This window comes from Pogoniulus pusillus, chromosome 21 (assembly GCF_015220805.1).
Source record: "Pogoniulus pusillus isolate bPogPus1 chromosome 21, bPogPus1.pri, whole genome shotgun sequence".
NCBI lineage: Eukaryota > Metazoa > Chordata > Aves > Piciformes > Lybiidae > Pogoniulus > Pogoniulus pusillus.
Genome location: NC_087284.1, coordinates 15474044 through 15500442, shown reverse-complemented (window position 1 = coordinate 15500442; position 26399 = coordinate 15474044). Strand labels below are relative to the sequence as shown.

The 26399-nt window shown below is 43.1% G+C and overlaps 1 long non-coding RNA gene across 2 annotated transcripts in view; it reads left to right on the top strand.

Annotated features, from left to right (window-relative positions):
* LOC135184873 (uncharacterized) overlaps positions 1 to 5349 on the top strand; it is a 38017-nt gene extending 32668 nt beyond the window's left edge. For both annotated transcript variants that reach the window (XR_010306244.1, XR_010306243.1), the window contains exon 5: positions 5256 to 5349. This is a non-coding gene — a long non-coding RNA (uncharacterized LOC135184873). The remainder of the gene's footprint in view (positions 1 to 5255) is intronic.
* The last annotated feature ends 21050 nt before the right edge of the window (positions 5350 to 26399 follow it).

Sequence of the window (26399 nt, the reverse complement as noted above, 5' to 3'; positions counted from 1 at the left end):
GTGTAAATTGCAGCCCTATAACACACTTTCATATAAAGCATTTTTTCATATTAAGGAAGTCCATTGGAGATGAACTTTTCTTTAGCCTCCTGCCACTTACGTGCACTGCAATTGCCAGGCAGCCATAGTCCACTTGTTTCCACTTTCAAGAGTTGGACCATGCTAGTAGTAGTTCAGCTGTGGTCAAATTAGTGAAGAGAATCATAGAATTGTTTCAGCTGGAAAAGACCTCTGAGATCATCAAGTCAACCTGACACCACCATGGCCATTAAATCATGTCCCAGTGTGTCATGTCTACACATTTTTTGGAATGTAATAAATAAACCATCATTCAAATACTGACTTTTAAAGTATCCTGTTCCACTGCTCACTAAGTGAAATACTGCTATTGATACCTTGATGAACAGGTACACAAGAAACTAGCTTATACAAGTTTATGCTTAATCAAGTAGCTCACAATTTACAAAGAAAGGAGACAAATAGGTTGAAAGATGAAATATGGCAGTATGAACAATGACCATGGGAAAAAAAAAGCCAACAGCAAAGCATAAATTCTCTGGTCCAAATGAGTCTGTTGTTCTCTTGGGAGAACATTCATTGAACTAGGGCAAAGATGCCTTCATTTTGCCTGCTGAATGTCTTCTGAGGTTTTGCCTCTAGCATGTGGAGAGGAAGAGAGTCCTCCAAGGGGCAGTGAGAGCAGAAGCCAGGAGTGGGTGTGCCAATCACTGCCTGGAGGAACCTTCCTCTTCATGCACTGCTGAAAATCAGGGCACTGCCTGGCTAAGGGAAGTACTTCACATTGGGTGTTCCACATGAAAAAGACTTGCTAACATTTTAAAAGGGAAGATAGCAGTCATACCTGAGAATAATTACTGCAGAATCCTGGAAATTCAAATTCTTGTTTGTACACATTCATTCATGCAAATGTGGAACCTGACCCAGAAATTTTATTCAGGTGAGTAATCTGCCCTTGAATTCAATGAGATTCTACTATACATGAACAAAGCAATCAAGTCGGAGTTTGCACTTACACAGTAGCTTCCATTTGTCTTCGAGGGGGACTGTTACATTGTAAATCTCCAAAACCATGCCAACTTGTCCAGATGAGACTTCAGATTTCCTTTTTAATATTCAGCTGCAGCAATACAGAAAGCAACACTGCCAAATACTCCATAACCATTCTACTGCAATTACTGGCATTTTGACTTGAAAATTCTCATATTATTTCCTGTGGATGTTGTCACCTACCCTATACTAGACACATCATCTCCTCAGTGCAATTAATTACACAAGCACTGAGAAATGAGTTTATGACCTGGGATGGAGTTTTGATAAAGTCTTCTGAAGGCATATCTGAAACACACACCCCAGGAGAATCCTCAATGAACACAAATGATTTCTGCACATACGATGCACATATAAACGAGCCAAAGACCTGCCAGACGTAGCAGTAGTTCAGTATTTGCTTTGAAAGGATGCAAAAGAGACTGTAATTGAGGAATGAGTCACTGGAGCCTCCAAAGGGGGAAAGGTAAGGAGAACTCTAATGATTTGGGAGATGTACAGAAGCCCTGTACTTCTCAACAGACAAAATGGTGAAGAAGGAACACAGAATAAGAATGGCTGGGACAACAGACATGGAAAGCTGCACACTGACAGTGCTCTGCTGATTCCTTATTTAAGCAATTAATTCTTGGTCTTCTGAGACACAGTTCAAGTCACCCACCATTTAAGCTACACTCCTATAACAGAAGTGACCACAACACAGTCCCTGATTGCCTTTTCTTCCACATAAGCTGAGAACTGACTATGCTGCTATGTCATTTATGCTTGGCTGCGCACCACAGCTGTGCTCAGGTCAACACTATGGCTCTACTGTGGCTTCACACTGCAGCAAGGCTGAAACAGCAACCAGCTGCCATGATAAGGGTTCTCCCCACACTTCCCCTCTTGCATGTCCTCACCACCTCCCTAGCACTCTTGGTGATCCCTGTTTGCCCCCAGGACAGGCTGGTTCGGGGAGATGGGCAGCAAAAAAAACCCAACCCTCCTCAAAATGCAGTTCTCAGTGTGGTGTTGTCTTAGCCAACTGAGTCATTAAACAGCATCAAGGACAAGCAGTTGCTAAAGGCTGAGTATTTTTGACATGTGGGCTAGAAAGAGGCTGTGTTATGGCTGTAGGAACCCAGAGACCCAAAATACCCTATATGGTGAGCCCCATTTTGAAAACATGATGTTCACTTATTCCTAGGAGCAAATCACTGGCTGCCTCCTATTGAAAAGAAATACACGAAACAAACCAAAACAGTAGGTTAAGAGCTGGAAAACAAAAGAAACTAAACATAAATTTATCATGGATGTCTTGTAACATTGTAAAATTCTTGGCCACTGTGATCTGTTGCTTATTACAGTTTCATCGAAAATAGGATTTTCATTGTTGCCCTGCAACTTTTGTGTATCCAAATAATTACACTTCCATTGCTGTATTCTTTTAAATCTAGCCAGTAAAATGAATAGAAGAACCTATCTCTGCATTATTCCTGCCAATATTACATTACACTACATAAGGAATGGGAATAAAATCAATTTTAATGCACCACTTTAATAAAATGACAACCACCACAGTCCTAGACTGCAATTATGGAGATAATTACAATTTCGCTGGGACTGCTTAAGACTAAGAATAGAAAATTTACCTCAGATGAACAGTTTATTATCCAAGATGGACCCAAGCTATTTTTCTTCTAAATCATGTGTTAGCTTTTATTTATTTATTTAACTTTGACTGCTTAATAATGGCATAAAGAATTTTACAGGTAGAGTGTATCAACACAGGGTAGCTGGTTCAATGTCAAATTGCTGCACGGTGATGTGAGGAAAAACACTAATGTTGAAACAGCTCTGGAGGCTGAGTACACAGATTATTAAACATAAGTTTTATACATGCAGAAAAATTGCTTTTGCATGAATTCACTTTTAAAATGTTAATATATGCATAAGAAAATTGTGTTTCTTAATCTCTGAAGAAACACTTATCACTAGGAACCGCTTAATTCTTTTCCTGTGCTTGATTTATTAGCTTATGAAATTATGCTAATAGTTTGCATGTTAATGGTTTTGGGGCTCAAATGACCTGATTTTAATAATGAAGTAATTTATGCAGTACATGTAATCATCACCTATGAATCTCACTGAAAAGAATGTATCAGTGATTACCTATGCTGAAACCAAGATCGTCAGCATGGTATACAGTATATGTTATGACAGGAAACTCAGATGTGCTAATTTCAGCACAGCCTGTATGCTGGCTGAGTCCCACTTTATGAACCACACTGAAGCAACTGCACCTCTAACAATTGTTTACAGACCTTCACTTGCAGACTGACTTCCTCCAACGGTCATCCTCTAAGGAAAAAGACAAGGGTAGGTCAATGTGATGGTTTAGGTGTTACCCACACCCCCACACTTTGGAGATCACCCAGACTAGACTGAACCAGCTCTGGAAATTTGAAGCTTATTATTTACAGCTGGCACAATATACAAGCAGATATTTACAGTATATGCAGTTATAGACAGAAATAGACAAGGTAAAAGCTAATACAGAAACACAGCAGCCCTCCCAGAAACCTGAGTCCCCAGGAGAGGCTCCCAACCGCCCTTCCACCTTCTCCCACCCCTCTACCTTACTCTAGACGTTGCCTTGTGCCCCAAGGAAGAATGGAGGGTTGGCCAGGGAGGTTAGGAAGCAAGTGGATTAATCAGAGAGACGGAGGGTGAGGTTAGAGAGAAATGCAGCTCAGAGCCCAGACAGAGAGCGACTCCCTTATCTATGTTTGGATTCTTGCTCTTACACCTCTCAGCAAGCCTATGAGTGAAGCAGACATCACCACTGTTTCCCTTTCACAGCCTGTGATCTAGTTCTTCTCACCAAAACATTCTAGCTAGCTTCAAACTAGCACAGTAGGAGATGGACAGCACCAGAACTGAAGTCTATCCTGGAGCCAGTAGTAACTGCTCCATCACTAGACTTTTGTGGCACAGAAACCTCACGCAGATGGACAAAGGAGGCTCCAGGGAAAAGGGAAAGCATTTGTTTGGGGGAGAAGTCATGAGTTTCACAAATGACAAGAAAAAAATACACTTTTATCAAGGACTTGACTTGTATGGTATATAAAAGATGTGACCAACCCCAGCAGCATTTGGGAAGCCTATGTGAAAAAGATCCTTCACAAAGACTTCTCCTAAAACTTCTGTATATACAGACTTGCTCACTGTCAGGATGCATTTGAACTGTGCCTCTCTTCTCCTGCATTGTTTACAGCACTGTTCCCTGAGATGAGAAGAAATTCAAGACTAGGCTTTATAAACAGCAATGCTTTCTCTGCAGTAATGCAAGCTTGTGTTTTGATAACCTGCTGAATGTCAGCATTCGTTTTGGTGTTAAAAATATATATTACCAGCTGCCAAAGATGACCTAACTGCTCAGACACCCAGACAGAAACCGAGGAAGGTCAGATTGGACATTAGCCAAAGCGTATAAAGTCAGTGGAAGAAAACTCATTGATTCAGCAGAGCTGGATCACCTCTTCCTCAAAGAAATGCCTAAAGGCCAGAAGTCTTCTCCTTTTCCAAAGACAGCATCTGAAGAACTATCTTTTGTAATTAATAAACACCTTACTTTCTGTATGTCAAGCGTATGATACAAAACTGCCTTCAAACACCATTTCCAAAGCTGTTCATTTCACAAAGCAAAAAGGTAGCTTGTTCTGGAGTGTGGCTAATAGGTTTTATTTGAGAGTTCAAACTACTAGCCTTATTTTGTATCTTAAAGAGGGAAACAAGCCAATGTACCAAATAGTTTAGCATTTTTTATGTTTCTTCCCACTCATAAAAGGGCTCCATGTAAGCTCAAAGCATGCATGGATCTGCTAAAAATAATTCAAGACAAGCTGCTAAAACCCTGCTCTTTCCATATACAACAGAGGCATCACTATACAGTCAGGTCCATACAGCACTAGAGTGGGGTCTCTGAGAACCTCTTCAACAGGACCATGGTATAGAAGGCAACCTAAAGCAGTTGCCTGCACATAGCTTCAGAGGATGGTGAAACTGACACTTCGCAATACTAAAAGCTGCATGGCAAGAGGATGGGGCCAGGCTCTTTTTAGTGGTGCCCAGTGATAGGACTAGGGGCAAAGGGCACAAACTAGAATACAGGAGATTCCATGATGAAAAGCTTTCTTATTTTGCAGGAGACAGGCCACTGGCACAGGCTGCCTCGAGAGGCTGCGGTTTCTCTTTCTCCGGAGAGATCCAAAACACATCCGGACATGATCCTGTGCAACCAGCACCGCTTCAGCAAGAGGATTGTACTAGATGATCTCCAAAGGTTCCTTCCAACACCCACCATTCTGTGATTAGCCCAAATGGAGATGGGGCATAATAACTGGCAACATGACAAAAGTGATGCTGTAGAAGCAGAGACAGGGCTTACTCTGTAAGCTGCAAAGGCCCCAGCTCCCGAGGAGCCCAGGTCGGGCTCAGCTCCATTAGTGTAATAAGAGCAAACTTGATCAAAGCTTCTGTGCTTGCTTTAGATGTGGATACCATACCGGCTGTTACCATAGAGCTGCAACAGCTTAATGAGCTATCACCCATCAACCACCCAGTAGCTGTTACTATGTGCAGGCTCCTACCCTGCCCTGCCCTGCCCTGCCCCCTCTCTCCACAGAAATGATCTTGTTCGGTCTCCGGGAGAGCCTCGTCCGGGAGTCCTGGCTGCATTGCTGTCTGCAACTACCTGAAGGCACATTGTAGCCAGGTGGGGGGTGGCTTCTTCTCCCAGGCAACCAGCAACAAGGGGACACAGTCTCAAGTTGTGCCAGGGAAAGTACAGGCTGGATGTTAGGAAGAAGTTCTTCACAGAGAGTGATTGGCGTTGGAATGGGCTGCCCAGGGAGGTGATGGAGTCACCATCCCTGGAGGTGTTCAAGAAAAGCCTGAATGAGGCACTTGGTGCCATGGTCTACTTGAGTGGCTAGGGCTGGGTGCTAGGTTGGACTGGATGATGTTAGAGGTCTCTTCCAACCTGGTTGATTCTATGATTCTATGGAGCTGCCTTCTGCCATCCCTCGCACAGGCCCAGACATCCTTATCTTGCCAAACAGGATTTCTGGAGGTGAAAATTCCCCTCCTCCACTTCCCACTGTTGTGCCTGGAGGACACTCCCCTGACAAGAGGGACCTGCTGTCGGTGGAGGCAGGGTCAGGAAGGCAGACAATGAAAGGAGAAATTTCAGAGTTCAGACAGCTTTCTTGGCAAACTGTTAACAGCTCAGAAGAGTAAGTATCTGTCTGCTGCTTACTTGGAAGCCTGACAAGAACAACTTCCCGCTGACAAGCCAGGCTCACAAGCGCCACAAGCCCGAGTCACAGAGCCCCAGGTGCTGGTGCACACTTACCGCCAGGCACCGCAGAGACACCCAGCACCTGCGCTTCAGACACGGGCAGGACAGTCCCAGCATGCTCCCTCTCCCCCACCTGTGGGAATCTCGGCCTCCATAGCTGGGTCAGCACTTAGGGCCTTGTGGTTTCCCTGACTATGAGAGCAAAGGGGGCCCTGCCATCACTGCCATGCTTGCCCTCTGCTCCCCAGCAAAGGCTGGCTGCCGGCAAGGCGCTGGCTGGGGCTGCCCATGTGCGGCAACACTGCCTGCCCCCAGCTTCAGCTGCCTGGATGCAGCTTTTGTGCAATGTGAGAGTGCTGTTCTAGAAGCACTGAGGTGCTGTTGGCATTGAGAGATGCACGGTTGTCTTGCCGACCTGCATTCGCGCTGCCTGAAAGCTCTGTGCAAGGCGAGGCAAACTCACGTGTGGTAGGGGAAGAGTGAAACATGGAGGCAAGAGCCAGGGGACCTGTGGCTGTGTCTTGTCTGCTGTGTCTTGTGAAAAGAGGCAGAAGGAGGAGACTACTTGTTTGAAGCATGAATGGGCTACCTGTGAAGTTGAGTACCGACATTTAAGGCCCCAAAAAGCACCGATGGACTGAATCACAGTGTTTACAGATGGACTGCCCTGCCCTGGCTGTAATTCAAATGCTGCAACTCCAGAAATTCATAGAATCACTAAGGCTGGGGGAACCTCTAAGACTATCAAGTCCAACTGTCAACCCAACACTGCCGTGCTCACTAAACCATGTCCCCAGGTACCACTATTATGTGTTTTACGAACGCCCCAGGGATGGTGACTCAACACCTGCCTGGGCAGCCTGTGTCAATGCCTAACCACTCCTTTGGTAAATCATTTTCCCCTGATATCCAATCTAAAGCTCTAAATTAGCTTGGTAGCAACCATTCTTGTACTTACTTATCTGTATTAAAGCAGAACAGAAAAATATCACAACACACACAAAATGCTCGATGATTTGAAGCTATCAAACTGTTCATTAGCTGGCTTAAATAACAGCAGACTGTTAGCACAGCCATCTTAATTTCATGGTACTCTTATTTCTTGCATTGTGTCCTGATTTAATATTAGGCTTTAAATACTTCTGGGCAAAGATTTGTTTCCCTATATACTCATTTTATCCCTAGTAAATAGGCCTGCATTCCAACTAATGCCTGCAGCTTCTAAAATGCAATCAGCAGTAATTTTTACTGCTTTTTTTTTTTTTTTTGGTGTGTGTCCCCATCCAGAAAAAGAAAATTGTTACCAGAATAACACTCAGAACAATAACAGAATGCAAATGTGCACCCTATTCTTCCAGCTCACATGCTTTGTCCCAGAATCATGCCAGTTCGTGTGGAAGCCAGCGGGAAACCTGACCAAATGAGGACTTCTGATGTGAGTCGCAGGCTGGATTTATCACAGTTGATGTCCTTTTGTCTGTCTCTCTTCACATGCCAGGAATGTAAGTAGGCCAGAATGATGAATCTGCACATTTGGTCAAAAAAGGTTGCTGTGATTTCACAAATAGATGTGAAAAGCAGCATGTTGCCAAGCTGGAAAAAGAATAAAACCATCAGATTCTGTCAATTCATGATTTTTAGGAATAAAAATGAGAAAGAAAGGAAAAAAAGGTCAAAAAAAGGCCAAATATCAGTAGCCTTTCCTGAGTCTCATCACTCTTAATTCTAAATTTGATTCCTGGAATCTCAATAGGCCAATATTTTTGGATCAGTTTGTGCTCCTGTAGAACACCCTGATCCTGCCCAGGAATGGTTAACCATAGGGATGCAGAGGTTTGCACATCTCTGCCTCTTGCTCTTCCCTCTCCCTGCTCCTGAATCAGCTATTTCCTGCCTCCTACGGTGCTGCTTCACAGCTCTTTGACTCCTCTCCTCTGCCTGTGGACTGCCTCTTAAACCATCTTTCAGCTCTCCCCTCCCCAGCAGAGCAGCCTCAGGCCAGGGTGACCTCTCCCTCGGGATCTTTTGTCTCCTGGTCTATGACAGAGCGGAGTGACAGGGAGCAGGATCCCCATCCCGGCGCTTCCCTAATCAAGCAGCGCTCACACGCCTGCCTGCAGGCTTCTCTCTTTAATGTGACATTGATCATCATGACACAAAATGGTCACAGATATCACTTCAACAGACTCAGGAATGTGACAGCTAGAGACAGAATCGCTAGTCTATGGCCTGAAGACTATATGGATTATTCAGGTCAGGATAAATCAGGATGGATATTTGCCCTACTTCCATATTCTAGCTATTAATAACCAAAAGCATGCCAGATTGTGGCTTGTTCTGTGCGACTGCACAAGGGAGCGTTGCTCCCTCCCCCACACTTCCACATACACAGCCTAATATCTTTGGCTAATGTTTGAAAGCCATGCACAAATACAGCCTCTCGGCTCAGAGTCAAGTCCAAAGCACATGGAGGTTCTCCTCCACCAAGCAAGAAAGGGAAGTCAAGGCAGGCTGTGAAAAGATATGGGAGACCTCTTCATCTCTAATGCCCCAGAAATTCTAAAGAGCAGAAGCTGCTGCTCTGTCCTGTTTTCATCAAGCCACGGCACAGCTCAGTCAATCAGGACTCACTCCCTTTTACAAGCACACTGCCACAAAATGAACTTCCTTCTGGCAAGACCAGGGAGAGAAGCTACAGAAAGTGCTGAGAGAAACAGCCACACTGAGCCTGGAAAGCTCCCTATCTCACTCACATGGGATCTCAGCAGGAAGAAGCATCACCTCCTCCCCAGCACTGAAACAGAGAGATCTAGCAGAATTAAATGAAGTTGAACCTTCCCTAGCTTTAAAATGGTGATTTACTCTCCACATTGAGTCAGAACTCATCTTTTCAGAAAGATTCAAGAGAGAAATATGGGTGAAGAACTGGCTGGAGGGACGAGCCCAGAGAGTGGTGGTGAATGGTGCCACATCCAGTTGGCAGCTGTCACTAGTGGTGTGCCCCAAGGATCAGTGCTGGGCCCAGTGCTGTTTGATATCTGTATTGATGATCTGGACCAGGGGATTGAGCCCATCATCAGTAAGTTTGCAGATGACACCAAGCTAGGAGCAAGTGTGGATCTGTTGGAGGGTAGGAGAGCCCTGCAGAGGGACCTGGCCAGGCTGAATGGGTGGGCAGAGTCCAATGGGATGAGATTCAACAAGGCCAAGTAAAATGTTCTACACTTTAGCCACAACAACCCCAAGCAGCACTACAGACTAAGGACAGAGTGGTTGGGGAGCAGCCAGACATAAAGGGACCTGGGAGTACTGGTAGACAGTAGCTGAAGATGAGCCAGCAGTGTGCCCAGGTGGCCAGGAGAGCCAATGGCATCCTGGCCTGCATCAGGAACAGCGTGGTCAGCAGGACAAAGGAGGTTATTCTTCCCCTGTACACAGCACTGGTCAGGCCACATCTTGAGTACTGCGTGCAGTTCTGGGCTCCTCAATTAAGAGAGATGTTGAGGTGCTGGAATGTGCCCAGAGAAGGGCAATGAAGCTGATGAGGGACCTGGAACACAGCCCTGTGAGGAGAAGCTAAGGGAGCTGAGGTTGCTTAGCCTGGAGAGGAGGACACTCAGGGGTGACCTCATTGCTGTCTACAACTACCTGAAGGGAGGTTGTAGGCAGGTGGGAGTTGGTCGCTTCTCCCAGGCAACCAGCAATAGAACAAGGGGACACAGTCTCAAGTTGTGCCGGGGGAGGTCTAGGCTGGATGTTAGGAGGAAGTTGTTGGCAGAGAGAGTGATTGGCATTGGAATGGGCTGCGCAGGGAGGTGGTGGAGTCACCATTCCTGAAGGTGTTCAAGGAAAAACTGGATGGGGCACTTAATGCCATGGTCTAGTTGATTGGCTAAGGCTGGGTGCTAGCTTGGACTGGATAATCTTGGAGGTCTCTTCCAACCTGTTTGATTGTATGGTTCTATGATCTCACTTCAACAGATTGCAGCTTAGAACTGTGACATAACCAGACACTCCTAGCAGTGTAAGTTGCCTATCTACGATCGATGAGTTAAGATGGTGGGCTGAGCTGGAACCAGACAGAGAAGGTTAAAATTTTGGAGAAAGAATAAAGAAAAATGGGACCATGTCCACCTAGAAGCAAGATTCAATCATGGAAAAAGCTTACTCTCGATGCCTCTGCTCACTGTAGATGCTTGTTGCTGTACTGGATCTCACATTATAATTAGCAAAAGAAGCACCAAACCATAAGCATCTGATTTAGTTTGCAAACATATATACACAAGATGATATCTTGCCAGTGCAAAACACAAAGGCTTCACAAACTGTGTGATGATACACTTTCTGCAGAATTTTTGCTGCTCTTCATATAGTATTTGAACATTGTTCACCATGTTATCAACCAGCTTCTCATTATTGAAGTATTTAAGCAGTTGGTTACCACATTTCTGCATTACACAACTATGAGATTTGCTGCTCCCATAGAAAGAGTACAAATACAAAGTTGATATTGTATGTGAGGGCCTTCTGTTCAAATGTAATACTAGCTTTGTGGATAGCAAAAGCACATATAAAATGTGTTTATCTGTAATCACTACTTATTTGTATTATTCCCTCTATCATACAAGGTATAGCAATATTTGCAGAGGCCTGCTGGAATTCTTATGGAGTTTCTTGCCTGATGCTACCAGTGTTATTTTTCTCTAGACATGCTTCAGAGAAGCACTGGCCCAATAAATAATTTACTTCCTAAGGGAAATTCCTCTGAAGAATACCATCAGCAAGAACTGATACCAGACAAACAGGAGGAAGACACACTGGATTCAGCTTCCCAAACAAATGCCAACTCTTGCTTGTGTTCTTCTGCTTAAGAAGGCAAAACAGTTCTAAGCTTGAGCAATGTGAACAAGAGATGAAAACCTACAAATGCATTTCCTGGAAGGCTACAGAGAGACTGAAAACAATCTTGTAGCAGCATACTAAAGACTTAGCAAATATATGTGTGCAGTTGTTTATTACAGTAATATTAAAACAACTGGCAGTTTCTTTCATGTGTCTGTGCAGCATGTGCACAATGGAAGCCTCTTTGTATCACAGTATCATAGTATCACAGTATCATCAGGGTTGGAAGAGACCTCACAGACCATCAAGTCCAACCCTTTACCACAGAGCTTGTGTTCAGTGTCTCTGTATGCTACTCCTTGATCCAAACCAAACAGCACTTGGACCCCTTCCATGAGTATCTGAGATTCACATGGTTTGGTTTGCTTCACTGACAAATGGACCAAAGACTAGAAGGATGGTCAGACACTCACAGCAGTCTACTTTTGTTTGTTCTTACTAAAGGGTGATGTGTACCTATCTAAAATCATTTTGTTTACTCAGATAGCAGAAGGGAGGAAGGTTCCACCTTGGAGGCAGGCCATAAAGTTAAACCTGGTTTTGCAGAGGTAATGAATAAGAGGTCCCAGAAGATAATTCTGAGAGATCAAAAGTCACTTTAGCTCTTGAACACAACCTGGGTATTCTTACAGAAAAACCTGGTTCCTGGGAGGATTTCATCAGCATTACAAAGGACAGCAATAATCCCACTTAAAATACCTTCTACAAAAAGACTTCTTTCATCAAGGAATTGATTCACCAAGGAAATGTCATTTCTCTAACCAGCACCAAAAATCCAAACTCATGCTCTTCTCTGGCACATGTGTATAATATATATATATATATATATGATATATGCATGCATGCACCCATTAGTTGCAGTTGTTCATATATGCTAATCCAGAAACAATTTATGTTTTCTACTGGACCAGACAGGATACTAAGGAGTCTAAGAGAAATCCAGATTGTACAAGCATTATTGGGCAGGAAATTATGCATGCTTCAACATTCAAACATGAGAAGGTTCAGTGAATAAAATGTATTCACTGTGCAAAAACTGGGGAAGATTCTCCATTAAACATGAGCCATATCTTGAGAGTTCATCATACATTTTGACAGCAACTCACCAGGTCCAAGTAAAATATTTAACTAGCTCTGCTTTGAAGCTGTAAAACCATTTTTCTTAAGTGGCTTATGAAGAACCTATTGTGACCACATCATGATGCCAAACCAGCATGGCAAAAGGGCAAAAAGCATCAGCTACCACTGTGGGCTGGAGCGCCGAAGAAGTTACAACTGGATTTACAGGATAAGCTAAAAACTCTGGGTATGTTCCATCCAGAAATGAAATGCACTATCTCCAGGGAGGTGGTGGGATTTTGTTGAGGGATTTATTTTTGACCACATCAATCTCTAGGAGTTCAGTCATCAATATTTAGTGAGTCAGTGACTAGGGAATATGAACCAGAAGCAGTAATATGTTTTTGCACATACAAATCGTGGACTTAAGAGGTGGACTGGGTGCAACAGAAAAGCATATTAAACTATTACTCTACAGTTATTTTCTATCCCTTCATCAACCCTAAGATGGATGCACAAGGTCAGAATAATAACACTAACTATATATCAAACATCAGAGATGAAAAGACTTTCACCTGCATCTTTTCTTCCTCCTCTGCCCCACACGACAGACAGTGTAAAGCAAATAATCACACCTTCAGGCAAACAACATTAGCCTTCAAGTCTGCTGCGGGCTGAAAAACCAATCTTATACCAACTATGTAGGCAGACCTTCTTGAAAGGACATTTTGCTTTGGGAAATGGATCACACCTTGTACCATGAAGCCCTCTCTTAACTGATAGAACAACTGTCTGTCTATCTGCTGGCCTGTTATCCTTGAAGGCAAACTGGGGAACATGAGTGGGAGGTCAGAAAAAAAGAAACTATTCTTGGACCATCACTGCTGTGTAAGCAAGTACACTTGGCCTTTGAACTCCTTGAGCTTTTTAACCTGGCTACACTTAATTCAAGGGTTTAACAGTGCTTTAGAGATTCAGTTATGGGCCACCCACCTTATGAATTGTAACGATGCTGTAACGAGCATGGCTCCCTCTTAATTCCGGTGCAGAAAGAGCCAGATGGGACAATATCCTGTATGTTGATGAGAGAACCAGAGAACAGTAACAATAACATATTTGCTTGAAAGTTGTGTTGGCCTCACTTCTTCTAGTGAGATAATATTTGGGGGTGCATAACTCACCAAGTTGAAAAACTGTTAGTACTTACATGTTAACTATGGTATATGGACACTGGGTGGTATGCCATGTGCTAAGGATGAAAAGCTTCCTTCTGAGCAAAACAAGCTTCATTTTCAAAGCAGTCATTTGGAGGTTCACCTACATAGAAATAAAATCATCAAACCAAGGGCAATGATGCCGTTTGTGAAAGCCCTAGACCACAAAACACAGGCATGTCTAGCTTCTCCAAAAGTTTAGGAGTGCCCAAGCTGGTGTTTGGGTTTTCTTCTAGAGGTGAATTTCAACCACAGATGTGAAAATGATCAAGGGTCAAATATACAGTGAAATGGAAATTCAGGAAGGGGAAGGGAAGAAAGAGCAAAAGACAAAAATATTACTAGTGTACTGGGAAGCAGGGAGAGAGGACATTAAAGGAAGCACATGAGGTAGGGCAGAGAACATCCATGACTTTAAGCTTTGAAACTGGGTATCCAAGGAAGGCCTGGGTCTCTTGCAAGTGTCTGGTACTCTGAGCAAAAATACTTAACAATGGAAATAAAATGGAAACCCAAACTCTTACTTTTCAGATGTACTTTTCTGATGTTTGTCTCAGGACATTCAAAGGGGCAGGAGCCAAATTTTCATGGTTTCAGACTTCTTTTAACCTAGGGCATAAAAGCTGGCCACTGCTCTTGGTGGTTGTACAACAGATTGCACCACTCCATGTGCCACAAAATCATCTGGTGAGCTGCAGTGCAGTTTGCGGCATCTATCCTGCAGACACCTAAGATGATGAGAGCAAAGGCTGCTGAACCATGACAACAGGTTTCTTAGGAATAGCAAACGAGGTTTAGGTAGCATTTACTTCTTGTGTTAAATTTAATCCAGTTACTCTAAATCCACTTGACTACATCCACCCACAAACCCAAAGAATTTGAAAACTGAAGGGGGGAAATTTCTCTCTTGTTCAAACACTGGAAACGGAACAAGGAAAAGCCTGATACAAACATTTCAGTTGGAGGAATTCAATAGATGCCAAGAAATTTGTACTAAAGAGTCTCACTTAGGAGATTGTAACAGCCTGCACAGTAGGCTTCAGAACAGTATTTTCATATGACATCCTAACAACAAAAACTGATGAAATCTCACATTGTTCACAGTGAAAAGAAAACATTAATTCTTTTTCCAGTGTCTCTGTGTTGGTTTAATCTTGCCCCGGTGTATTTTAACTGAAGCCAACTTGGGATGTTAACAGCATACAAATATGCTTTTCCCATGAGCTGCCAGGAAAGGGGTTTTTTGAGCTGGAATTGTGTTAAGCTGATTACTCCTTTTAATTTCTTCTTAATAATAGAGTATTTTTAATTGTTTGAATCCTAGCAGCTGATATAGCTGTTTAGAGAGTCAGAGAATGCAAATGAAGCTGAGAAATTCTTTCAATATCAAATCAGAACTCTGTCTGTGCCATGGCAACGGCAATTTTTCATTAAATTGTAGATTCCTCAGGGTTGCTCTCTCCATATTGACAAGATTGTTTTATAGGGAGAGGAGGTAAGGGGAAAGAGAGATCTCACTGAAGAAACAGAATTGTTATGACGAGCAATTAACAACATATATCCCAGCATGTCACAGTGGGTCTTCTCCTTTCATTACATGAACTAGACTGATGATAAAAATGCTTCCCATCTGAGTGCCTCAACCCTAATGTAGTTTGCATCAGGCTTCATTTTACCCTCAGGCTGAAAAATACTGACATCGACAGGAACACTGAATGTGTTGAACCTGCCATCACCAGCCTGAAAAACCTCTGTCCTCACTATTGCTCATACTTTGTGGTGAACTGCCGGCTTGAACAGATGGGGCTAGCTGGGTTCCACTAAGGAGTCTGCTGTCACACAGGTTCACACTTTGCTGTTTCTCCCCAGTAAGTGCATTTTTCATACCTTGTTTTTTTAATGTCTTGCCTTCCCTTTCGAATCTGTGTGAACTGGTTAAACCATAACCAGCCCAGGAGCCTGCAGAACACCCACTCTACAGGTAAATTAGCCATAGCAGGTGGTGATACTAATGTAAAGGCAACTTTACACAATAACATTACCTGTATTTGCAAGTCACATCAAAGGTGGCATGGAGTGAACTGTGACAAACCATGACTTGGTACATACACGACACTAAGTTTGTCTCGGTGTTTCTTCTTATTTGTGTTGCTTGTAGGAGCTGTTGTATCTTCCCTTCTGAATGCCAGCACACAGTTTCTAATGGAAAACTACATCAGGCCTTGTTATTCTCCTCTTCTGAAATCCTACTTCTGGCCATAAAGAGCTATCTTTTATACTGATTATTTAAGATAGTGAAGGTGTTTCTCTTTTGATCACATATCCCAGAGGAAGAAACAATCATAGAATCATCGAGTCAACCGGGTTGGAAGAGACCTCAAACATCATCCAGTCCAACCTAGCACCCAGCCCTAGCCACTCAACTAGACCATGGCACTAAGTGCCTCATCCAGTCTTTTCTTGAACACCTCCAGGGATGGTGACTCCACCACCTCCCTGGGCAGCCCATTCCAATGGCAAAACAATGCTGAGCACTGAGTTGCAGCTCAGTTACAGGCTTTCCAAAGGAGCTGCGTCTAAACTGAATATCAGGCAGTGTAACCCTGGAGTTCTAAGGGTGGCTCAGTGTCTGCATTTGAGCAAAAAAATCTGAGTACAGCTACAACCTGTACTACTGGGAGTTTTTAACTGGAGCAAAAACTTTTTTATGCAGATTCTAAGGTACTAATGCCTAAGCTTCTGTCTGTGTTGAAGTCCTCTGTCTAAATCCTAGATTCAGCAGATTTTCCTGTGATGCAATGGAAAAAATTAACCCACACAATTTTCTCTACTTCCAAACTCCTGGAGTATCTCCCACCTTTGAAATCATGGCTTCTTCATGGCAACTTAAACAGCTCCAAAACATTTCTACAAAATACCCCAAGAGTGCTGAAAGAAAATCTAAGTCAGAATTTTACTCATCCTGATTTCCTTTCAAAATTGAAAAGCATTCAGCTGGCACAAATCTGGAAGCATTACAGAAAGCACTCATGGAAAGGAGAGCATAATCACTTCATTTTTGGTCTAGAAAATCAACACTATTTCCAAAATAAAAAAAATTACCAAGACCTAATATTTTATTTGGCCTAGTATCTGAACTCAGTGAAAGAAAGCAGGTCTGATATTGTTGAAAACGAATCACAGAATCAACCAGGTTGGAAGAGACCTCCAAGATCATCCACTCCAACCTAGCACCCAGCCCTAGCCACTCAACTAGACCATGGCACTAAGCCAGACTTTTCTTGAACACCTCCAGGAACGGTGCCTCCACCACCTCCCTGGGCAGCCCATTCCAATGCCAATCACTCTCTCTGGGAAGAACTTCCTCCTAACATCCAGCCTATACTTCCCCCAGCACAACTTGAGACTGTGTCCCCTTGTTCTGTTGCTGGTTGTCTGGTGGAAGAGACCAACCTCCCCCTGGCTACAACCTCCCTTCAGGTAGTTGTAGACAGCAATGAGGTCACTCCTGATCCTCCAAAGGAAACCCCACACATTACAACAATCAATGAAAATATACTTTGCCTATCAGGAGTTCCCAAACCTAAAAGTGCTTAAAAAAAAGCAGATAAATAAGATGAAATGTGCAATTTCATTTTCTGTTTGTAGTGTTCAGATTCTGGGCTCACCAGCATCATGGGGTGGCAAAAAGGGACTTCAACATCCACTGGAGAAACAGTATTTTTGAAGCCTGTAACTGAGAGCTAAACTAAGTTTTCCTTCTCTGATTTTTGAAAGATTACCATAGGAGAAAAGGCCACACCTTCAAAAGGCACTTCCCAGAGATTTACCTAGGAAAGCTGTATCTTCAGAAGTCACATCTGCACATACTGAAATGGTAACTCTTTGTGGACAGAGACACCTGTGAGCAATGGGTTCTCCAGCATAACTAGGTGCTGGTCTAAGATTACAACATGTGCACGCACATAGCGCTGGCAAGAAACATGAAATCTGATGTTCTCAAGTATTTAGATAGGGTTACATTTAGTTTTAATACCAGGAACTGCATTTTGATACTACCCTAGAAAGTTCTTCACTGAGAGAGTCATTAGGCACTGGAATGGGCTGCCTGGGGAGGTGGTGGAGTCGTCGTCCCTGGGGCAGTTCAAGGCAAGGTTGGATGTGGCACTTGGTGCCATGGTCTAGCCTTGGGCACTGTGGTAAAGGGTTGGACTTGATGATCTGTGAGGTCTCTTCCAACCTTGGTGATACTGTGATACCTTTGAAGACCCTGCTTAGAAAACCTGATGAAGGATTTTTGTGTCACAATAGCTTAAATCTAGTTCTTATCACAGCACACAGATTCCTTCATCGTAGTATCTGTGTTGGGTTTGCTTGTATGTGTGTGTTTTGTTTGTTTAGTGGTGACTTGTCTGTTATTTTCCCCCTTGTTTTTTTATTTAAGACTCCCATCAACCTGACCTAGTCAGAAACCTGGTAAAAATGCCAGAAAATGCTAGCAGCACAATCTTGCCCTCAGTTTTGCTAGCGTCTTTATACCTATACTTCTCTCCTGAGAGTACCTGGGAGATGAGTGCCTCCTACTGCTAGTGAGTCCTGTGTGGGCCAGGGCAGAGCATCACAGGAAAGCACATAATCACAGGTGTTTAGTGGTTAGCAACCCCCAAGCTTCTGCTCTCATTTTGGGCAGAAGGAAGGACAGCATGCTGCTATGATTTTCCTACAAATAAGGCATAGCAAGGAAAATAACATGAATAAACATGTGCTCCTTGTTCCTCTCTTCCCTGTGATTTCCAAATGCAGTTCTTCCATATTTCCTAACCAAGCTTTCGACTAAACCCAGCTCACTGGTGATGGAGGACTCACCAATGCGCTTGGAAACTCTACACCTGTCACAGAATTAATTCCTCTCTGTGTCTTGACATCTGGTGGGTCAATTATTTAATTTGAAAGCTTAAATCAGCTTCGTGCAGAGGCACACAAAGGCACAACTGCAGATCAAGTGGTCGCTTTGCCTCATTGTATAGGTCAATCATTCAGCACTTCAGCCTAACACCTGCTCTAAATGATGCCTCTCATTTCTGCTTCAGGTTACATTTGTTCTGTTATTCCTGCAGAGCCACCTACAAAGTTTCTGGAAGCACCAAGTTCGGTGCCTGCATGTATGTATGCAAATGAGCTGTTTAGCATATAAACTGTTCTCAGGAAGATTCACTGACTAGAGATGGAAGATAAGAGCAATAAAAAAATATCTGTTATTTAAACAAAACCAGCAGGATATCTTTCCTGGAATGTAACTCCTAAAAACTGTTTTCTAAGTGTCCAACTTACCCAGAGTTCAGGGGGTTTGGCTGCCTGTTGGCACTGAAGGTTGTATTTCATGCTTCAGAAAAGTAAGGAAAGGAAAAGCACAAGCCTGTTCCCCTCTATGGATTTATTCATCATGGAATACCACTGAAAACGGGGTGTGTTTTTCCCAGACTGTTTTACATTCAAAACAACAGCCCTGTCTGCACTGGAAAATTCCACAGTATGTGAAGACCTAAAGAGGGACTGAATGAAGGGACTTGGAGAAAAAGGTACCTGTTTCAATTAGATTGAATAAAGGTAATTATGCTCACCTTAGTCTAGACTTCTGAAGGTGCTCCACACAAACCAAAAGGACAGATTCTAATTAGTCTGATATTTCTAAAATGAGTAATGTTACAGACAAGCAAAAAAACCCCAAACCCTAGGCCCACATGCTTCTCCACCTCTCTTTTATCTCCTTACAGATAATCTTACAGAAGAATCATAGAATCAACCAGGTTGGAAGAGACCTTCAAGATCAGCCAGTCCAACCTATCCCCCAGCCCTAGCCACTCAACTAGACCATGGCACCAAGTGCCTCATCCAGTCTTTTCTTGAACACCTCCAGGGATGGTGCCTCCACCACCTCCCTGGGCAGCCCATTCCAATGGGAAATCACAAGTTTTAGAATGGGAAAGTTGCCTAGTTTTGAACACTCTTTCATGGTGGTCAGTGACTTCAGTTGCAGTTGGTTATGCTCAGTTCACTTCAAAAACCAGTGCCTATACTGAACAATATGCACACACACACACACACTTTAACAGGGATACAAGCACATCTTTGCGCTGTTCATCAGGTGCTCATAAGCTCTTCAGTGCTAGCTCAAGCCAAACTGCTGTGAAATCATAAGCAGCCTGAGAAATGCTTTTTGTGCATTCAGAACTCTAATGCTTCCCATAAAAGACATTTAGCATAACACACATGTGTAAGCACAACTGTCCATGCAGGAAATATGCTCACTAGGGTTATTCTGAAACCTTGTTAAAAATTACAAGGCATGTACAATTATATCTAACTCTTTGGTTTGTTCCTACAATTCAGATGTTAGCAGAGTTTGGAAAAACCCCTCAGAGCTGTAAGACCACTTTGGGAACTAAGCTAAAAGCTAACCAGAGCTTCCACTTTGCTTCTGGAATAGCCATGTTATAAAATTTTTACTCTGAGTAAAAGAGACTTTCCAGATGTAGCTAGATAATACTGAACTCTGTTTCCACTAAGAGCTTTAGGAATAGTATTAGCTCACATGGAAATAATTTTTTAACTAGCTGGGAGTGGCTCTCTAGCAGTTCCTGAAGCTGTTCCCCCATGCTCATATCCCCTCCTCTCTGGCTCACTTTAGGAGCTACACCCAGTGTGCAAAATGACCTCTGCACCTACAGGCACGAACTATTTTATGCATGGAAAGAAAGGAATATGATAACTGACCGTCTAGAAAATCCCCAACACCCTAAGATCCAGACCAGAGCTTTGTACAGTTCCTCACCTGACAAAAGCCAACAAGATTAATCTGTCATAATGATGCTGCGATGAAACACGACTCTAACTTTAGAGGGTCCTGGAACATTATGACAAATGCAGCTTCTCAGATGCTGATTTAAGAAGCTGAGACGCTTGGTAAAGATGGACTTATTATTATTTTCTTGAAGTCTGTGGATTTGAAAGGTCCTCTTCACATAGTCTGGGGTCATAAAAATAGAGAATGATATAAAAATCAGTGACAGTGGAAGAAGAGTTAATTGTGTTTAGAGCAGACAGCAAAGATTCAGCACTTCAGCCCATACACACTGAAGCTGCAGGAACACTTTTCAATTGATTTTCCTCTCACCTTGTCTCTTAGCAGATTCTTTGGCCTGTTCACTTTTTTTTCTTTACCACCATCCATCTGGATGTATTCTTGAGATATTACACTCCAAATATCACAGTAGTCAGAATATCTTATTCTGGGAACAGGTTTTTAAAAAAATTAAAAACAGAATAGGGAAAGGAAATTGAGACCTTAAAATTCAAGTGGCCAACAACAGATGGATGACAAACTCAGTGCCAAAGAACAAAGGAGAAGGACCAGAAAGAGGAGCTGAAGAACTACAGACCTGTTGGGCTGACCTCAGTGCTGGGGAAGGTCATGAAGAAGGTCATCTTCAGCACCATTATGCAGCACGTGCAGGGCAACCAGATGATCAGGCCCAGCCAGTATGGGTTCATGAAGGGCAGGTCGTGCTTGATGAACCTGATCTCCTCCTATGACAAAGTGACTCACTTAGTGGATGAAACAAAGGCGGTGGATGCTATCTGGACTTTAGTAACACCTTTGACACCATTTCCCACAGCATCCTCCTGGAGAAACTGACTGCTTATGGCTTGGATGGGTGGACACTTTGCTGGGTTAAGAACTGGCTGAGCTCAAAGAGTGGTGGTGAACAGAATTAAACCCACCTGGGAGCTGGCCACAAGTGGTATTCCTTGAGGAACAGTATTGGGGTCAGCTCTTTTTAATATCTTTATCAATGATTTGGATGAGGCAATTGAGTCCACCCTCAGTAAGTTTGCAGATGATAGTAAACTCATCGGGAATGTTGATCTGCTCGAGAGTAGAAGAGCTCTGCAAAGGAATATGGACAGGCTGGATTAATGGGCAGAGATCAGCTGTATGAGGTTTAACAAAGTCAAATACTAGCTCCTGCAGTTGGGTCACAACAACCCTGTGCAACACTGAAGGCTTGGGGCAAAGTGACTGGAAAGTCGCCCTGTGGAAAAGGCCCTAAGGGTGGCGGACATCCAGCAGAACATGAGCCAGCAGTGTGCTCAGGTGGCCAAGAGGCCACCAGCATCCTGGCCTCTATTAGGAATAATGCGGTCAGCAGGAGTGGAGAAGTGACTGATTGTACTCGGCACTGGTGAGGCTGCACCTTGAACACTGTGCTCAGTTTTGGGCCTCTCACTATGAGAAAGATGTTGAGTTTCTGCAGCACATGGAGACAAGGGCAACAAAGCTATTGAAAGGTCTAGGGACAGGTCTTATGAGGAGTGGCTGAGTGAATTTGGATTGTTTGGTCTGAAGAAGAGGAAGCTGAGGAGACACCTCATTGCTGTCAACAGCTACCTGAAAGGAGGTTGGAGTGAGGTGGGGGTTGGTCTCTTCTCTCTCATATCAGGTGATGATACAGAGGAAATGTCCTGGAATTGTGCCAGGGGAGGTTTAGGTTGGCTATTAGGAAAAAAATTCTTTACTGAAAAGGTGGTCAGGCATTGGAATAAGTTACCTAGGGAGGTGGTGGAGTCACCATTCCTAGAGGTGTTCAGTTGAATGGCATGGCACTTGTGAACGTGGTTTAATGGTGGTGGTGGTCTTAGTTTGATGGTTGGACTTGATGATCTTGGAGGTCTTTTCCAACCAAAGGAACCCTGTGATTCTCTGATTCTAAATAATGGGATCAATCAGAAGGAATATTTTTGTTTAGAACAGTAAATACACAGAATTATTTACCACTACACTACCCAGTAGATATAATACTGACTGGTCAGAAGATTTTTCTCTTCAGTTTAGGAACTTCTTATAATCACTTGTAAGGCTGGCTGAGGCCTGCCAGTGATACTCCAAACCATTTCACTCACCTAGGAACTCCAGGTTCTATTGCTGCAGTGCAGTGGATCAAGCATCTTTCGCCTTGCTTTGCCATGAAGTCCACAAAGTGCAAGAAGTTTAGCAACCTATGCTGGTGTAAAAAGAACACTTCACTAACTCTGGCACTGTTGTGCTACCAAAATATTGTATGAACTCCTCTGGGCACTCCAGTGAACTGAGAAAGCTGAGTTTGCCCTAGTCACAAGCAGGAATAGGCGTGCCACGACTGGTAGGAAGGCAGTATTGTCTCTGTGCCCTTCTCTGCTTAAGGTATACAGCTTCATATAAAAATCCAGACTTTGAGGAACCACATCCACTTACCATGCAAGCTCCCTTCTCTCTGCTCCCCACCACTACAGTGGAATCAGGGTTTCTACACTGATTATTTTGTGTCAGGTCTACATGAAGGACCACCACAATATGGCCATTGTCTCCCACAGCTTCTGCGGCTCACTATAAAAACAAACATATCAACGAATTAGGACATGCAGCAGACAGACCCTACCCAGGCTCTGGGCTTGCTTTGTTAATGCTGTGACTAACCCCAAGCTGCAGCCCTACTGCACTGATTGACATGCATTTCTCCACCTTAGAGTGCATGAATATATTTCTATCTTTGAAAAATGAATAAAGTTATTTGTCCTACAGGCTGGAAATGAAGAAAAGAAGTCAGGTTTTGAAACTGTTGTTAAACATTTAAGAGGAAAACCCCCACATTCAAGATGAATGAATGGATAGAGATATTCAGCTCAGTTATGTCATTAATAATTTACAGAGTCTTTCAGACTGCATTTAAATCTACCCAGTGCAGAGCCTTTACTCAGAATTTAAAATACCAAATTAGTTCATTGATTAATTTAATTTTCTACTGGATAGAGCATCTGCTTTGCATTTCAGAACGAGGCTTCATTATGTTTCTTATATTTGTTGTTTATCTTTCACCAAGAAGCTGACCCCAGAAATCCCATTATTCTTTAATAATAAATGGCATTAACACCTATTTCAATCACCATCTTCAGAATGCAAATACAGGAGCTGATACAGTGTTTTAATTCAATTTTACATGCCCATTTGGAGTCACTTGCATTCAAATCCAACTTAGATGTGTCTGACAGTTTGAATATCACCACTCTGTAAGCCAAAAAGACAAACCAGTCAACCACAGCACTGCTAACTATGTGTGTTTCACATCCTGCTAATGTAATTCCCTCCAGTTTACATGTATTGTAAGCAGTACCTTTGGAAGTAAACAACTGCTGGAAGAAAACACCAGATTCAGACAGCTTGACATGTTCCTGCTGAAGGAGGTGGCCACATGAGATCTGGAGCCACACTCTGGGGACAGCAGAGCTGGCAAGCATAAGACCTTTATTATATCTGGACATGCTGCTTATTTCCCTGTGAGCTGCTATAGCATACTCATCTCCAAAGCAGATAAACACAAGCCTTGAAACCTTAAGAGCCAGTGACAAAGTGTATGGTGAATGACACATACACTGCAGCCCCTCAAAATGAGGAGAGACTTTTCTTCTCCTTGTCAGAGTGCTTTAATTCGAATATTGATCAAATGTAGTCTGATGAAAAAAAAATGAGGCAATTCTTACCACTACACACCAGGGAATTAACTGTCCCTTCAAAGCTGCATATACTGTAACAACCTCCACTGTCAGTAACTCTGCCCTCTTTCACAGGATCACAGGATGTTATGGATTGGAAAGGACCCCCAGAGATCAATGAATCCAGCCCCTCTGCCAGAGCAGGACCACATCATCTAGTGCATGTCGCACAGGAACATATCCAGATGGGTCTTGAAAGTCTCCAGAGAAGGAGACTCCACAACCTCTTTGGGGAGCCTGTTCCAGTGCTCCATGACCCTTACAGCAAAGAAGTTGTTCCTTACGTTGAGGTGGAACTTCCTGTGCTGTAGTTTACTCCATTGCCCTTTACCCTATCACAGGGCTCATGTGAGAAGAAGCTTCTTGAACCCAGCCCTCATATATTTATATATATTTATTAGATCCCCTTTCAGTTTTCTCCTTTCCAGACTAAGATGCTCCAGGTCTCTAAGCCTTTCCTCATAAGGCAGTGCCCCAGTCCCTTAATCATCTTTGTAGCCCTCTGTTGGACTCTTTCAAGTAGATCCCTGTCTCTCTCAAACTGTTCCACCCTTTATGTTCAAACCCTTCATTTCTACTATTTATATTAGCGTAGGAAACAGCTGCTTCATAATAAGCCATACTTGGCAAGTGTGAGGCATCAAAGCCTGACCAAGTTTGGCAAGGTATGATTAATATTTCCCTTTTTCTTGTACAGTATGTGGCAAAGCCAAGAGTGAATAATCCTCCTGTCTATCAAGAATCCAAAAAAGCCTTGTATATCAAATGGTCTAAACTTATTTTGTTAGATTTTGGAAATACTGTTTCTTACCAGGCTCCACCTAAACCTGTAGAGATCATAGCGTACTCCTACTCAGTCTGTCTTCATAGGAGAGGTACTCCAGCCCTCTGATCATCCTCATGGCCCTTCTTTGGACATGCTCCAGCACATCCATATCCTCCTTTACTGAGCTGAATCCCACTCTGCAATTACCTGGGCACATATTGTACAGAGGACTCTCCTGTGTCTCTAATGGCAGGATGAACTCACCAAGAACTGTGACACTTTGCTTCAAAGGACTCTTTGGACTGTCTGTAAAACTGAGTGGGACACATGAGTAAAGTTATTCTCTGTAGAATCCAAATCAGTTCAATAGGAAATAATTTCTGTAAACTCATGGTGTTGGGACTGAAGCTCAGGGAAATGATTTTCAATGTAGCTGGAAGGAAGTTTCATGCCACTGGAACAAAAAATTTTCATGCTAATCTTTTGCAAGCAGTGATTCCAAATTAAGCCTGTATTGCCAACAACAAGGAAAGTGATGCCACCTGGAAGTCAGACAGTCAGATGTGAATTAAGAGTCAGGAAAAGAGCAGCAAAGAGCTTTCACAGTTGCCAGAGAGAGCGAGCACAGATTTTCGCGGGAAGACAAATGTAAATTTGGTGTGTCTGTGTCATTGTCTATACACATTCTGTCAGCTCACTTGGGGGAAAAAAAACCCATAAGATCAGCTTTTAGATGACAGGACTTCAGTCTCTACAGCAATGAAATTAAGACCTAAGGAGGACAGTGCTTCACCAGCCAGGGCACATACAAAAAGCTGAGGTGGGTATGCGGAGACTAAAGCCTATTTTTTTCCTGATTCCCAAGTTACCAATTCAGCACCTCCCAATGTCAAATTAGAATAAACACCCTTACAAACCAAAACCCTTATAAGGTGGGAAGACTTTAAAAACTACCATTTTCTATACAATAAAACTCTAGTTTTGCTTAGGAACTCACACTTTGTGGTGAGCTGAGAGCAGTGGGAAGAGGAGGAAATGTATACCTATTTATGTTTAGGTCTTGATTTTCAGTGTTGATGAGCAGGGTTTTACACCTTTCTCTGCCAAACATGTAGCAGGGAAGCTGGCACAACAACAACAGACACAGTCTCTCCATCTGAACCCACAGGAAGCACCTGATGGTAAACTATATGAAAAAAATCAGTGTGCAAATCCACAAATAAGACACGACACTTGATAGGAAAGAAAAGATAGTCCCACTCCCCTCTCCACACATACACACTTTGGTTAATGGTTGGGAAAATAACCACTCTTTATAGCACAAAATTAAGAGAATTTTTGATCAGAACCCACACACACAAAAAAAAACAAAACCAAACAACCCCAAACAAGCCCAACAACATCATTTCTATGGGAAAGGATGGGTAGAATGTGAAAAAATAAATGAAAGGGAAGGAAGGAG